This window comes from Canis lupus, chromosome 30 (genome assembly GCF_048164855.1).
Source record: "Canis lupus baileyi chromosome 30, mCanLup2.hap1, whole genome shotgun sequence".
Lineage (NCBI taxonomy): Eukaryota > Metazoa > Chordata > Mammalia > Carnivora > Canidae > Canis > Canis lupus.
In genome coordinates, this window is record NC_132867.1 from 11,894,517 (window position 1) to 11,908,817 (window position 14,301).

Consider the following 14,301-nt stretch of genomic DNA (forward strand, 5'->3'; position numbering starts at 1 on the left):
CCTAACTTCTGGTACATCCCCCACACTGCCACCATTGCCCTCTCCCTAAAACTTCTAAGAACCTCCTATTGACTGAATAAATCAGGATTTTTTTAACTGGGTATAAAAGAAACCCCTGCCTTTACCCTAGCACTTCTGTGTCCACACACTTGGGGAATTGAGGATTTAAGCAGGTAAAAGATCACCAGATACAACCATATTGCCCTTCCCATCGCTTCATGACAGAGTAAGCAATCCCATGACTACTCCAAGTATGGTTTCTCATACTGGGATTATTTTGTGTGCATGTGTGCATTGATGTGTGATATGTATGTTTGCATATTCTCTGTGAAATTAATTCTTTCAGATTCAAACTAGTCAGAATTATTTTTTTTCCTCCTTTTGACTGCTTTAGTCATGTGTCTACTATAGCATTTCTCACATAACCTAGCAATTTGTCTGTCTTTCCCACTAAATCCTTAACAATTTATCTCAAGGACTCAGAACAGTACTTCATATCTAATATCAACTAGCTAAATGTTTGGAGAATACTGAATGCTACAGTCTGACCATAAAATAACACATTCAGTTAGTTAAATTGTTTCAATGTACTTTTGCTTTGGTCTCACACTTTTTTTTCTCATACCTTTACTAAGTAGACACTTAGGAAAATAGTTTATCAGTAAAGCAAACTGCCTACTTATTACTAAAGAGTCAACGTTATTCAGTGGTACAAGTTGAAAAGTTAATATTGATCCTTTTAACTCTTTCTACATAGTACACCATCAGTAGATTGACTAATTTAGAAATAGCTTGAGTTCTCTTCAATATGTGTTATAGTTATGTTCCATGTATTTGAATTTAAAATGTGTATAAATGTGAAATTAATCTGTCAAATTTATAAGCAAGAAGCATCCATAAATCTTTTTAGTTGATGAATTGCATGGTAAAGGCAAGAGAACAGAAAAGGAAAATATAATTTGTCTAGACACTGTTTTTCTTTTCCCCCCTATGACTTTCTGGCATGATTCGAGTATTAAAGGAAAGTAAACCTAACAATTTACTGGGATACTTCCATTTCTATTTAAGAGTCTTGCAATTCAAAAGGAAGAAATTCAGCAAAAGGAAGATTTAGCAGGAGGATGCTCTGTTCACAATTACCTTTGTTGGTATTTTTGTGTATTGGAATTAACTCAGCAGGGGCAGAGGAATGCTTAAAATGGTAGCTGGCTTCTCCTTGTTGCAAAGACATATGTCTTCATTTGTAATTACCAGAAAAACAGGTTGCACATACTATACTTTAAATCATTTTCCCAGCAATGGGAACTAGTACAAACATGCATGAAAAGGGCACACCATACTCTCCTTTTAATTTCCCACCAGTTTTTTTTTTTAAATCAAATCCCTTTAATTAGAAATAATCACTGGATCGTTTGTTAGCTTTTACATAGCTTTGTCTTTCATTGAAAAAAAAGTGAAGATGTCATAAAAATAGACCTGGTATTCAAACAGCTGAATTGAACAGGAGTGAAATGAATACTCACCAAAACTCTTATATGGAAAGAACTATCCTAAAATAATTAAGAACCAAAAGGAACCAAAAACTCAATTTTGTAAAAGTAAAATATTTTTGGCCTTCACTTTACCATTACTCAGAATCAAACAGACAAATTAAAACCAGCAACAACAAAAAGGATTTTGCTTAATGTGGGAAGCATAGCCAGAAATCTACGGGCTGCTTAATTACTATCCACTACATAGGCGATTTAAATTCAAATGAGATTTTGACATTTAAAAGTATCAATTTATACAGTTGTTCTTTTATTTTTTTTATTTATTTTACTTTATTTATTATTTGTTTATTTTTTACAAAAAGGCCTTTATTTGTAAAAAAGCCAAAGGGACGTCTGGGGCATCAGGACTGGCAGGCCAGCTCAGAGGTTGGGTACATTTGGGCAGATGTGATGAGTTCTCTCTGTCAACCCGGTTACTTCCAGGACAGTTGACACCGGTTCAAAGATGGGATAAGTTTCCTGGCCTCAGCCTCCAGCAGTACTTGGTCAGCATTGGGAGTTCATCACTGCTGCCTACGGTTATGCTCCCCAGGATCCCTCTCTTGGCCCACCCTTGGGGGCTCACCCTAAAGGACCTCTTTGGTGGTCCAGCAGGTGACACAGGGCAGCTGGGTAGGGGATGTCCCCAGGGTGGGGTTCAGTGCACTTTTGCAAGGGAGCCTTCTGAATGGAAGGAAACTCTGGCTACTGTCCTCATCATTGAGGATGAGAAGGCCACCTCCCTCAGTGACTGGCACCCCAGCCCGGAGGCTCCCGGCCTCGGGATCTCTCCGCCCTGCCACCTCCCCTTCGTCACTCCTCCTCCTGGGGATCCACCACCGACACCCATTTGAACACCCATATGAAGGGAAGTGGCGCCCACAGTCACCCAGCGTTCCCCCCATCGCCAGACCTCGAAGGTCGCCATCAGCGTCTTGGTGTCATCCTCGGCCGGGCTCCGGGTCTTGGCTCGTGCTGTGGGGGCCGGACGTGGCCAGGCCTGCGCTGCTGCCCCTCCCGGAGGCGGCCGGGATCTGGAAAGTAAGCCCGTCCGCAAAGGTGAGTGATCATCGGTGCTCCTGAAAGTTCTTTATCTACGTTTAATTTTATTTGTCCCTGTTGTCTCTGAGATCACTTGAAGTAATATATCTGAAATGCCAGAGGCAATATAAAACTACAAAGCAAAATTGTTTTCTTTAGCCGCAATTTACATTTGTCTGGTAGAGGCCTCGAACAGCATTTTTATGAGTTTTTTTGAGATGAAATTCACATGCCTTTGCACTTCACCCATCTGAAGTGTATAGTTTTCAGTGGTTTTTAGAATACTCATGTACAACTGTACCTTGTTCAACTTAGAACATTTTCATCACTTCAAAAAAAATTCCTGTGTCCTTTAGTTATTGCGCATCTGTTTTCTAATATCACCAGCCCTGAATAATCAGTGATCTACTTCCCGTCTCCATAGAATCGCCTATTCTGGATATTTCATATAAATTCAGTCTTATATAGGTTTTGTGTGTGTGTGTGTGTGTGTGTGGCGTCTTTCTCTTAGAATTTATTTCTCTTAGCAGTCTTTCTCTTAGGTTTCAAGGTTCATCCATATTGTAATGTGTATCTGTTCTTTTTTGGTTCTTTTTTTTTCCTTTTAAGATTTATTTATTTTGGAGAGAAAGGATGATGATGTGCGCTGGGGGTAGAGTGGGAGTTGAGTAAGGAGAGGGAGAGAGACAATCTCCAGCATATTTTCTGCTGAGCAGGGAACTGGAAATCATGACCTGATCCAAAATCAAGAGTCGGTGGCCTAACAACTGAGCCACCCAGATGCCCCTGTATTTTGTTCCTTTTTATGGCAAATTAATATTCCATTACATGGATATACCATACGTCTGTTGATAACGTGGGTTGTTTCCCTCGTTGGAATTGTGAATAAAGCTGCAGTGAAAACTTGTGTATAAGATTTCGTGTGGGCATTTTTCTTGGGAGAAGAGTTGCTGAGTCAAACCTCCATGTTTAAATTTTGGAGAACTGCCAGGATGCTCAAGATGACTATACCATTTTGTTTGCCCACTACAGTGTATGAAGAATCTAATTTTTCTGTATCCTCGCCACTTATTATTGTCTGTATTTTCCATTATAATCACTTTTTGTTGCTTACACCTTTGTCATATCCAAGACTCCATGGTAAAATCTGAAGTCATGTAGTTTCTCCACTGTGTTTCTTCTAAAAGTTGTATAGTTTTAGCTTTTATATTTAGGTCTTTGATTTATCTTTAATTTTGTATATACTGTAGGATAAGGGTCTAATGTAATTCTTTTGCATTTGAATATAGAAAAGTCTCAGCACTATTTATTTAAAAGATTGCTTTCCTTGTTGAACAGTCTTGGTACCCTTGTTGAAAATTGGGTGGCCAAAGACACATGGATTTATTTTTGAACTCTTGATTCTATTTATCAATCTATCTTATGTCACTACTGTTGCAGGATTTTAGGCTTCTTATCTCACAGAGTCTTCCCGAAAAAAGGGGGAGGTGAAGTGAAAGTTTATTAAGTGAAGGTGAGAACAGAAAAGAAAAAAGAGCCCTCTAGGTAAGAGTTCGGAATAGGTTGCCATTAAGGGCTTTTATGGTGGGTCTTTCTTTTGTAGGAAACTGACCAGGGAACTTGGTAAATTTCTTATCAATATCATGTCTATATTTATTTTTTTTAAAGATTTATTTATTCATGAGAGAGAGAGAGAGAGGCAGAGAGACAGGCAGAGGGAGAAGCAGGCTCCATGCAGGGAGCCCGACCTGGGACTCGATGCCAGAACTCCAGGATCGCGCCCTGAGCCAAAGGCAGGCCCGAAACCGCTGAGCCACCCAGGGATCCCCCCATGTCTATATTTAGAACAAACATGGTGGACTCCTATCTATCTTGAGAACAAAGTACTCTTGTAGGTATCATGCCTATTTCTCTACATCTGGGATTTCTATGAGCCTGGTTACATAGCCCCCTGGGTGACCATAGCCACTTCACCCCCTACCTCTTTCCCTACCTAGCCTCACCTATCCATTACTCACTACTATACTGTCCTGATTATAGTTGCACATCATAAGTTTTAAAATTTGGAAATATGAAGCTTCCAATTTTGTTCCTTTACAAAGTTATTCTGTTTCTTTTCAATTTCTTGTAATCCACGTGAATTTTTAAATTAGCTTGCCAGTTTCTACAAAGAAGCCAGCTGGGATTCTAATAGGGATTGCATTGAATCTGTACAATAATTTGGAGAGTATTGCTATCTTGCACAGGGGTGCGCATATGTGTGCTGTAGACATATATATTTCTTTTTTCTTTTTTTAATGCAAGTAATTAACATACAATGTATTGTTGGTTTCAGAGGTAGAGGTCAGTGATTCATCAGTCTTATGTAATACCCAGTACTCATTACATCAGGAACCCTCCTTAATGTCCATCACCCACTTATCGCATCCCCCCCATCTCCCCTCCAGTAACGCTCAGTTTTTTTCCCACAATTAAGTCTTTTATGGTTTGTCTCCCTTTCTGATAATGATTGTGTTTTATTTTTTCCTCTCCTCTCATCTGATCTTCTGTTTTGTAGAATATTGGTATCCTAACAGTATTAGATCTTTAGACCCATGGATATGAGATGTTTTTTCCACTTATTTAAATGTTCTTTCATTTCTTTTAACAATATTTTGTAGTTTTCCCAGTATAAATTTTGTACTCCTTTTGTTAAATGTATTTGAGTTTATTTTTTGATGTAAATGGAATTTTCATTATTTCATTTTTGGATTACTTATTGTAATTGTATAGGAACAGAACTGATTTTTGTGTATTGTTCTTGTATTCTGCAGCCTTACTAAGCTGACTTAGTTCTAATAATCTTTTAGTGAATTGCTTAGGATTTTCATATAAGAGATCATATCAACAATAAATAGGATAATTTTGTATCTTCCTTTTTGATACTGATGCCTTTGATTTCTTTTTCTTACCTAGATGTCCTGGCTGGAACCTCCAGCACAGTGTTGAATAGAAGTGAAGGGAACAGATGTGTATCTTTTATCTACTCTTAGGCAGAAAGGACTCAGCCTTTCACCAGTAATCATGATGTGGAATTTTTGTAGATGTCCTTCATCAGTTTGAGGAGACTCTTTTCTATTCCTATTGTATGTATGTATGTATGTATGTATTTATTTATTTATTTATATCATGGAAAGCTGTTGAATTTTTTCAAATACTTTTTCTTTGTCTCTATAGGTGATCATGGTTGCACATCTGGCTCCTCCCAGAGAGCCTGCCTCTCCCTCTATCTATGTCTCTGCCTCTCTCTCTGTGTCTCTCATGAATAAATAAATAAATAAAACCTTAAAAAAAAACAGGTTTGTTAGAATTTCCCAAGGAGGCCATCTGGGCTTGGACCCTTTGGAGAGCATTTTAAATTTTCTAATTTAATCTCTACATGTAAAATTATGTTTCTTCTTAAGTCAGTTTTAATAGTGTGTCATCTTAGGACTGCATCCATTTCATCGAAGTTACTTAATATACAAGCATATATTCTACAATTTTAATTTTTTTTAGTGGTTGGTAGCACTGTCTTCTCTTATACTTCTGATTTTAGTAATTGGAGTCTTCTCTCTTTCTTCTTCCCTCACTACTCCCACCCTACCTCTCCTTTTGGTCGGTTTGGCTAAAGGTCTATCAATTATGTTGAATTTTCCAAAGAATCAGCTTTTGGTTTCATTGATTTTCTCTATTTTTTCTCTTCTCTAGTTCAGTATTTCCACTTCAATCTTAATTATTTATTTCCTTCTGTTTGCTTTACGTTTACTTTGCTCTTCTTTTTCCTCTGTCTTAGGTAGGAAGGTTATTATTAATTTGAGATCTTGCTGCCTCTGTGTATGTGTTTATATCTGTGTATTTATATATATTTAATATGTATTCTATATAAATATAAGCATCTATAGATATAAAATTTCACTTCCCTCTGAGCATTACTTTAGCTAAATCCCATAAGTTTTATTATAATGTGTATCTTTCTTTTTATTCCTCTCAAAGTATTTTCTGATTTCTCCTGTGATTTCTTCTTTGACCCACTGGTAATTTAGAAGTGTTGTATAATTTCCACATAATTACGCATTTCCCAGGTTTCTTTTTCTACTTTTATTCCATTATGATTGGAAGACATGCCTCATTTTATCATTATTCTTTTTCTACATTAATGAGGTTTGTTTTATGCCTAGCATATGGTTGATCCTAAAAAAAGTTTCATTTACATTTGAGAAGAAAAAATATAATTTTACTGTTGAGTATTCTATAGGTGTCTATTAGTTTCAGTTGGTTTGTAGTAATATTCAAGTCTCCTATTTTCTTTTTATTAATTCTTTTTTATTTGAGAGAGTGACAAAGAGAGCACAAGCAGGAGGAGGGGCAGCAGGACAGGGACAAGCAGACTCCCCACTGAGCAGGGAGCCTAATGTGGGGCTGGATCCCAGGACCCTGGGATCATGACCTGAGCTGAAGGCAGATGCTTAACCTACTGAGTCACCCAGATGCCCCAAAGTCTCCTATTTTCTTGTTAATTTTCTTACTAGTTGACTGTCCATTATAGCAAGTAAAGTATTAAAGTTTCCAACTATTACTGAAATGCTGAACCTGGATGAACATTTGGCTAATGCTATGTCTGGTAAAGAAGTTACTAAAATTCTCTCTGGGCCTCAATATCCTCATGAATATGAACAAGCATTTACTTCTAGCTTATCTTCATGGGCTTCTTACCACTTTGTGACTCTATCACTTTTATTAGACCTCGGGCATAAATGAAACAAATCTGTAACTCATGAATTCTTATGCTAAAATACCACATATGTTTTACTTTCCCTTCAAAGATTTCTTAGTGTTACTTTCTCAAGTAGAATCAGAATCTGAAACCTTAGGAAATCAAGACAGAGATCTAGTTAGGTTGGTCACCAACTATTGCACTATATAGTATGTTGTTTGGATGTTATTAAACCTGTGGAATGTTAATATTTAGACCCAATTGATATTATTTTCCCAATGAAACTTTGGGGTCTTAAATTGAATTATTTTTCAGTTATAACCAGGTCTATTTTGGAGCGAAACTTGGAACTTTGATTATAAGTTTCCTGAGTTCTGTCCCTTTGGAAAGGGGAGGAAACATACAAACATTAGCTTGGCCATATGCACATGAAATTTCTAAAGTATTTGTCCCTTCTCCCTCAAAAACATAAAATATATGACTCACTGGTAATGTTTGCTGACAAGCATACCATATAGTGTCAGCCAAATGCCTGCCTGTATTGTTGCCATTAAAGATACAAAATTGTTTATAATTCAAAATCCGTCACAAATATGACCTCCAAAGGGATGCCTTCTCCAAATCCCAACAATCACTTTACTAGTCCTCCGTCCCCAAATTACTTTGTTCATACTTATGACACTTTTTACACAGTTGTGTTTCTTATCTGCCCTGCCTACCTCAAAAAAACAAAACAGAATGAAACTGGATGTTTAGAATGAAAACTTTACCTCAGAAGTAAGAAGTGGAAATAAATGCATACATTTTCATTTTAACCTAATTTATTGTCATTATGGGCATGATAAAAGATGTTTCTGGTGTTTGTGTTATTATCTATGCTTATCTCAAAGTAACAAGAATAATATAGTGTGCAATCTATCCTACCTGAGCCCTTTACTCACAGTCTACTACATTTAGGTTGTTTTTTTTTTTTTTTTTTTTTTTTTTTTTTTTTTTTTTTTTTTTTTTTTTTTTACATTTAGTTTTAAGCTCATGGTTCACTCAGCACCTTTATTGAAAATGAGCATCTTTATTTCTTACTGGTCTGCTCAGGTGAGTGGCCAACTACTTTTCTTCCTTGACATAGGAATGTTATATGCTATATTTGTTGTTACACTTTAGCAAGACTTTGTTGTCTGGTGCTGCCTGTGATGGCTCCCTGTAAGTTCACCTGTTGGCAGGATAATCTCTCACCTTGTCTCCTCCACAAGGGTTCCAAAATGTTTTTTGCTAATAATACTACGTTGCCATTTATTGTCTGTAGTTGAATATATTGAAATTATTTGACATGTCTGATGTCACTTAGAAGTTAAATCCTTTATTAATTTGGTGACCAGAAGATACTCTTTTGCTATTATGTCATCATCATCTGATACAGTTTGTTGAGAGGATAATTTAGGCTCTGCTGCATGCAAGCTAATACTTGATCTTGACTGTCACCAGAAATATTTTAAGTCCAACAAACATGCTGACATATTAGAGAAGTTTGGGTTTTCCACAGAATCCTAATATCAAGCAGTGTAAGTGTTCAGTGTCTTTTAAGGCAAACACACTTTTTACTGTTTAATGTGTGTTTATTGAAATATTTAGAAAATAAAACTGAACACAAAGGAAGAATTAAAATACCCATTCATCTTTTTTGTATTATCAATACTTGAATATAAATATTGTTAAAGTTTGCAGTATACTCCTTTCCAGATTTCTGTGTGTTTGTCTGTATCTATTTATCTATAAAACTATATCTATCTACACATACTTTTGATGTTAAAAAAAACTACATACTATTTTGTGGAATTTTTTTTTTTTTTACTCATCACCATATTCTGAATTCCAAGAAAACATTAAATTAAATTGAGTATTTTGACTGTCTAAAGTTCAAATTTCATAATTATCATAGCCACAAAGTATCTATTAGAAAACTGTTTCAACTCTAACTATAAAGTGTAACCCAGCTCTTCTTTCTGAATAATTATTCAGAATAATCATTAGTACAGTAAATATGCATATGATTCTAGAATATGTTTCATTTTGCAAAATGATAATTTTTAAATGATATGCCTCAGTGATCTAAAATGGTGAACATATTTGTGTAGTTCTTTTTAGGAAATAAAGCTTTACATTGGAACCTTTTTAATTTAGGAAATTTTATTTAAAGAGTCAGGCTTCATTTGGAAAGTTGATGTTCACATAACATTGTAAAACTTCTGAGAAATGATTTGATCTCACACAGAAAAAAAATAAAGTCTAGAAATATTCACTTAGATGCTAAATATTTATGTAGACTACTGTTCAAAGTGTATGTGTACAGACATAAGAGAAAGAAATAGGACTTTTGGGGGGAAAAAGCACTTTAAAAAAGTGCTTTAGGTTTTGATAAAACTTATAAAATGAAACTGAGAGCCAGCCTGCGTGTTTAAGACATAATTTCCTACACCGTCATAACAGCAGAATTCAAAAGCAATCCCAATATATTTCTATTCATCCCACTGAGATTTCAGACCTATAAGAGATTGAAACTATGAGAAAACAGCATTTAGAGAGTCCTTAGTTCTGGTCAGAAAGATCCATAGTTTTGTCATCATCAGAAGCCACTTTCATTAAGCCACCGTCAGCCCTATGTTGTAGAAATGCAGTATGGTTTTAACTCAAAAGTAACCAACATACAGCCATTAACATCAAAGACAAGAAAGTAAATTCAGTAACTTTATATCAGTGCATCTATTTATCTAGGATTTGGGGAATATAAAACTGACTTTAATTAAACACTTCTCAAAAATTATTCTTGACAAATGAATCCCCCCCGCCATCTGAACTTTCCGTTAATATTTTAGTATTCTGGCCAGTTGTAGGATCTCCCATATTTCAAACCAATGCCATATTAAGTCATCAAGTATCTACAAAGTGCACCAGTATGCAAGGCACAATGAAACACTGAAAAATATTTGTAGATGTTTGACAATAGTGAAAAAAACAATAGTAACCTTAATAAAAGTGGAAGCATCTTATAAACTGTCCAAACTTTAAAGAACTGTTTCAGGGAAATTGCTGATGGCCCTGGAATGCATAGCAGGGCAAGGAGACAGCCAGAGAGCTACAGCCTTACCACAGTCGGAATGCGGTCACTCGAGTTATCATCTCACGATTAGGAAGTGGCTAAGGTATGGTTTAGATAACTCCAGTGAAAGCAAAACAGCGTGGGTCTTTATCTCTTTTCCTATTTTGTGTGCCTGAAGGGACAGGTTTTGAAAACCACTGAGTTGCCTCCCATTCAGAGGTACCACGCAGGGTAATTAGACCCAACAGCCAAAGTGAAAGACTTCACTCTAGTGAGACAGTCAGGAATTGTTGCCCCCTGAGAGCAAAAGTCATCTACACAACACAAAGAGAGAAGAGAAGTGAAATAAAAGAAGACAGGGCTTACCTGTCGGATTCTTCATTGAGTCGCATGTCAACTGCTTAAGCCTCTGTTTCAGTGAGGAAATGCCTCTCAGGGACTTTAAATGACTAAGAATAGGAAGTGGGGGGAATGGTCTCATGAAGTAGAAAGATGGCGATCAAGAACGATTTCAGGATCAAACAAATCCTAAGGAACCAATTGGCCCAAATCCCAAATATACATTGTTAAAATACTTAGAATAGCACTTACCACAACTTTTATTTTATGACCAAATTTCAAACATACCAAGAAACTGATAGAACAATAAATGAACATTTAGCTTCCTATTCCTATATTAAAATTTGTTAATATTTTACAATTATGTCATCACTCTTCAAAGATATATATGCATATGTGTGTATATTGTTTTCTTTGCTCTATCATTTGAAACTAGGTTCAGACTTCAACATGCGTAACTTAAAGAAGGCATTCATTTTTCTAACCATATTAAGATCACACCTTAGAAAAATATCAATTTTATTATGTAGTCTAGCTCATGCACGATTGCCCAAAAGTGTCCTGAGAAGGTCTTTAATAGCTGCTACCAATGTTATTTTTAAAAAAAAAAATTAAATTATAATCCAAACTAGATTCACATACTGCATTTAACTATTATTACTTTTTATTTTATAGTTCCTGTCTTATTACTATCAATGTATTGGGCCAATAATCCTTTGATGTGGGAAGATGAGGGCTGTCCTTTGCATTGTGGGATGTTTAGCAGCATCACTGCATTGTACCCAGAGATGCAACTAATACTTCCCTCTACCCCAATTTCAACAATCAAATTGTTTCCTGTCATTACTAACTGTCCTGTGGGGGACAAAATCACCTCAGACTGAGAGCCACTGTTCTTTAAATCTAGAAGAGTACTTCCATCTGCACCTAATGTAATGTCATTTAGCCATGCCTAGAAACAGGTCTGTATTTTACACCTGTATATACCACAGCCATCCCTCTGTGGACTATTATAGAATTATGAATCTCATTAGGAAACAATAAGCCTCTGAGCAATCATAAAAAACTTGCCAAATACCAATTCCTGCATTTTTTTCTCCTAGATATACCTGGGAATCTGGAAATTTTATAAGCACTCCAAGGTTTCACTGTCCCAAGTCAAGTTTGGGAAAAAAAAAAAAACATTACGTCTTCTGACACTTCTTTCCACCACTTAATGTGGGGACACCTATGTCTTAGACCCTATATTTTTGTGTAAAGCAACATCCGGTATTTAACAGTTGCAGATGTCATCAATAGTGCAGTATTTTCAAAATCTTTGTGTTTAACATTGAACTCCCACGAGGTCTCTCATTGTCTCAAGTCTATTTCTGTGAGGATTTTTGTTCATTTTGATTCTGTTACATTGGCAACACAATTTTGCATCTTTTCTACCATGAATGCTTTTCTATCATGATTTCTATTATGATAGAAGGTTATTACTATTTTTTTGGATAGAAGTTTGCTTTAAATTTATGTTGTAATTCATTGCTGGTGGGAATGCAAAATGATACATTCACTGTGGAGGACAGCTTGGTGGTTTCTTAAAAAACTAAACACTCTTACCATGTAATCCAGCAGTCATGCTCCTTAGTATTTACCCAAAGGAATGAAAACATATATCTGTACATGGATGTTTATAGCAGCTTCATTCTAAATTGCCAAAATTTGGAAGCAACCAAGATGTCCTTCTGTAAGTGACTAATAAATAAACTGTAGTACATCCAGACAATAGAATATTATTCAGTACCTAAAAGAAATGAACTATCAAAAAAAAAAAAAAAAAAGAGAGAGAGAGAGAAAGAAATGAGCTACCAATCCTTAAATGCTTATTACTAAGTTCAATAAGCCAATCTGATAATGTGTACTGCATGATTTCAACTATATGACTTCTGGAAAAAAACAAAGCTTTGGGGACAATATACATATGAGTGGTTGCTAGGAGTTCAGGAGGATGAAGGAATGAATTAACAAAGCGCAGAGAATTTGGGGTGCTAACCTACTCGGTATGTTACTGTAGTGGTGGACAGATGTCATAAAATTTTCCAAACCCATTTTATGTACATGAGGAGTGAAACCGATGTCACCTATGGGTCTTAAGTGATAAGGATATATCAAGATAGGCTCACCAGTTGTAACAAGTGCACCACTCTGTGGGGTGTAATAACAGGGCAGGAAGGCTGTGAATGTGTAGGGCCAGGGGGTATATTTGAACTCTGTGTACCTTCTGCTCGCTTTTGTTGGAAACCTAAAACTCCTCAAAATAATAAGATCTATTAATTATTTTTCTATTAATTGCTCTATCATATTTTCCTGAGTCCTAGACTGGCTGCCATGGACTCATTGTACTCTTTTCTCCCCTCTAAGTATAGTTACCATGTATAGTTATCAGGTATCGTTACCATGTTCTCTTAGTTCTTCCTCTAGATCAGAACTTCTCAAACCTCCATGTGGAAAAAAAAAAAAAAAAAGAATCATGTAGGGAACTTGCTTCCATTCCTCCCCTGGAAAGAATAACATTAAAGAATTTGGGCATATATTATAGAAATATGACATTTTAACAAACATTCCAGGTGATTCTGAAATAGGTGAGCCAATAACCAAGATTTGAAACCTTTTGCTTTATAGAATCTGACTTATTCATCATTTTGGCCTTTTTTTTTTTTTTTTTTTCTTCTGTGACTTCAGGCTGATTCTTTTCAAACAAGGGTTACAATAACTTCTTTGCTAGGATCCTAATTCCTGTGTCCTTTTGCTACAATTATTCTTTTGTAAGTGGCTGAAATAATCTTCTGCAAATGCCATTTTTATCACATCACCTTCCTGCTCAAGAATCAGCTACTCCTACTATATCAAGTCTAAACTCTTGGCTTTTAATTCAAGGTCTTCTGTCAACTGGCACTTTTGTACCTCTCTAATTTTATCTTTTCCCTCTACAGACTGACTCTCCCTTCTAGCTAAATCTAGCCAACTTTCCATTCTTCCATGCTGCTTATTGGTATGCCTTTGAGTTTCCCATCAGTTGGAATGCTCTCCTTTTCATTTTCCCCAGCATGGAATAAACATTTCTTCCCAGCTCACCTACTTTAGGAAAATTTCCCTGATTAATTTTTCCATCTAATTGTTATGCTGACTGAATAAAAATTAACAAACGAGACTATAATTTCAATGGGTAGAAAGAAGAAGTGTCTAATATTATAAAACAGGAAGGGTATATTATTTTTCCAGTTATAAAAAAATTGCATCAATAAAAGTATCTATCAGAATTTTAATGAAGTCTGTAGAACAAAGTATTATAAAACAAATGGGTTAAAAGTTGGATATAAATGTGGTAGTTGGAGTAAACACTACACTGAGATAAGAAGATCAGAGAGCCAGTAGGAAATGAGAGAATGGAGAAAAATAAGGTAATAATTCCTAAGATGTGAAATGAATGTGGTAATAAAGTACAGTGGAAATGCAACAAGAAAGCAAAGCCTCAGTTGCTTATACAAATTAATCAACATCCTTCGCAGAAGGGG

General features: G+C 35.8%; 1 protein-coding gene, 1 long non-coding RNA gene and 1 pseudogene across 8 annotated transcripts in view; 1 reads left to right on the plus strand and 2 right to left on the minus strand.

The window, feature by feature from the left end:
- ROBO1 (roundabout guidance receptor 1) overlaps positions 1–14,301 on the plus strand; it is a 1,129,252-nt gene that overhangs the window by 402,756 nt on the left and 712,195 nt on the right. The window lies entirely within an intron of this gene.
- Positions 1,784–10,794, minus strand: LOC140621380 (B-cell CLL/lymphoma 7 protein family member C pseudogene; annotated as a pseudogene).
- LOC140621842 (uncharacterized) overlaps positions 13,157–14,301 on the minus strand; it is a 51,476-nt gene continuing 50,331 nt past the window's right edge. Inside the window, exon 3 of one of the 2 annotated variants that reach the window (XR_012021570.1) lies at positions 13,157–13,224. This is a non-coding gene — a long non-coding RNA (uncharacterized lncRNA). Of the gene's footprint in view, positions 13,285–14,301 lie in introns of both variants that reach the window. The other variant, XR_012021569.1, reaches the window with a different exon arrangement.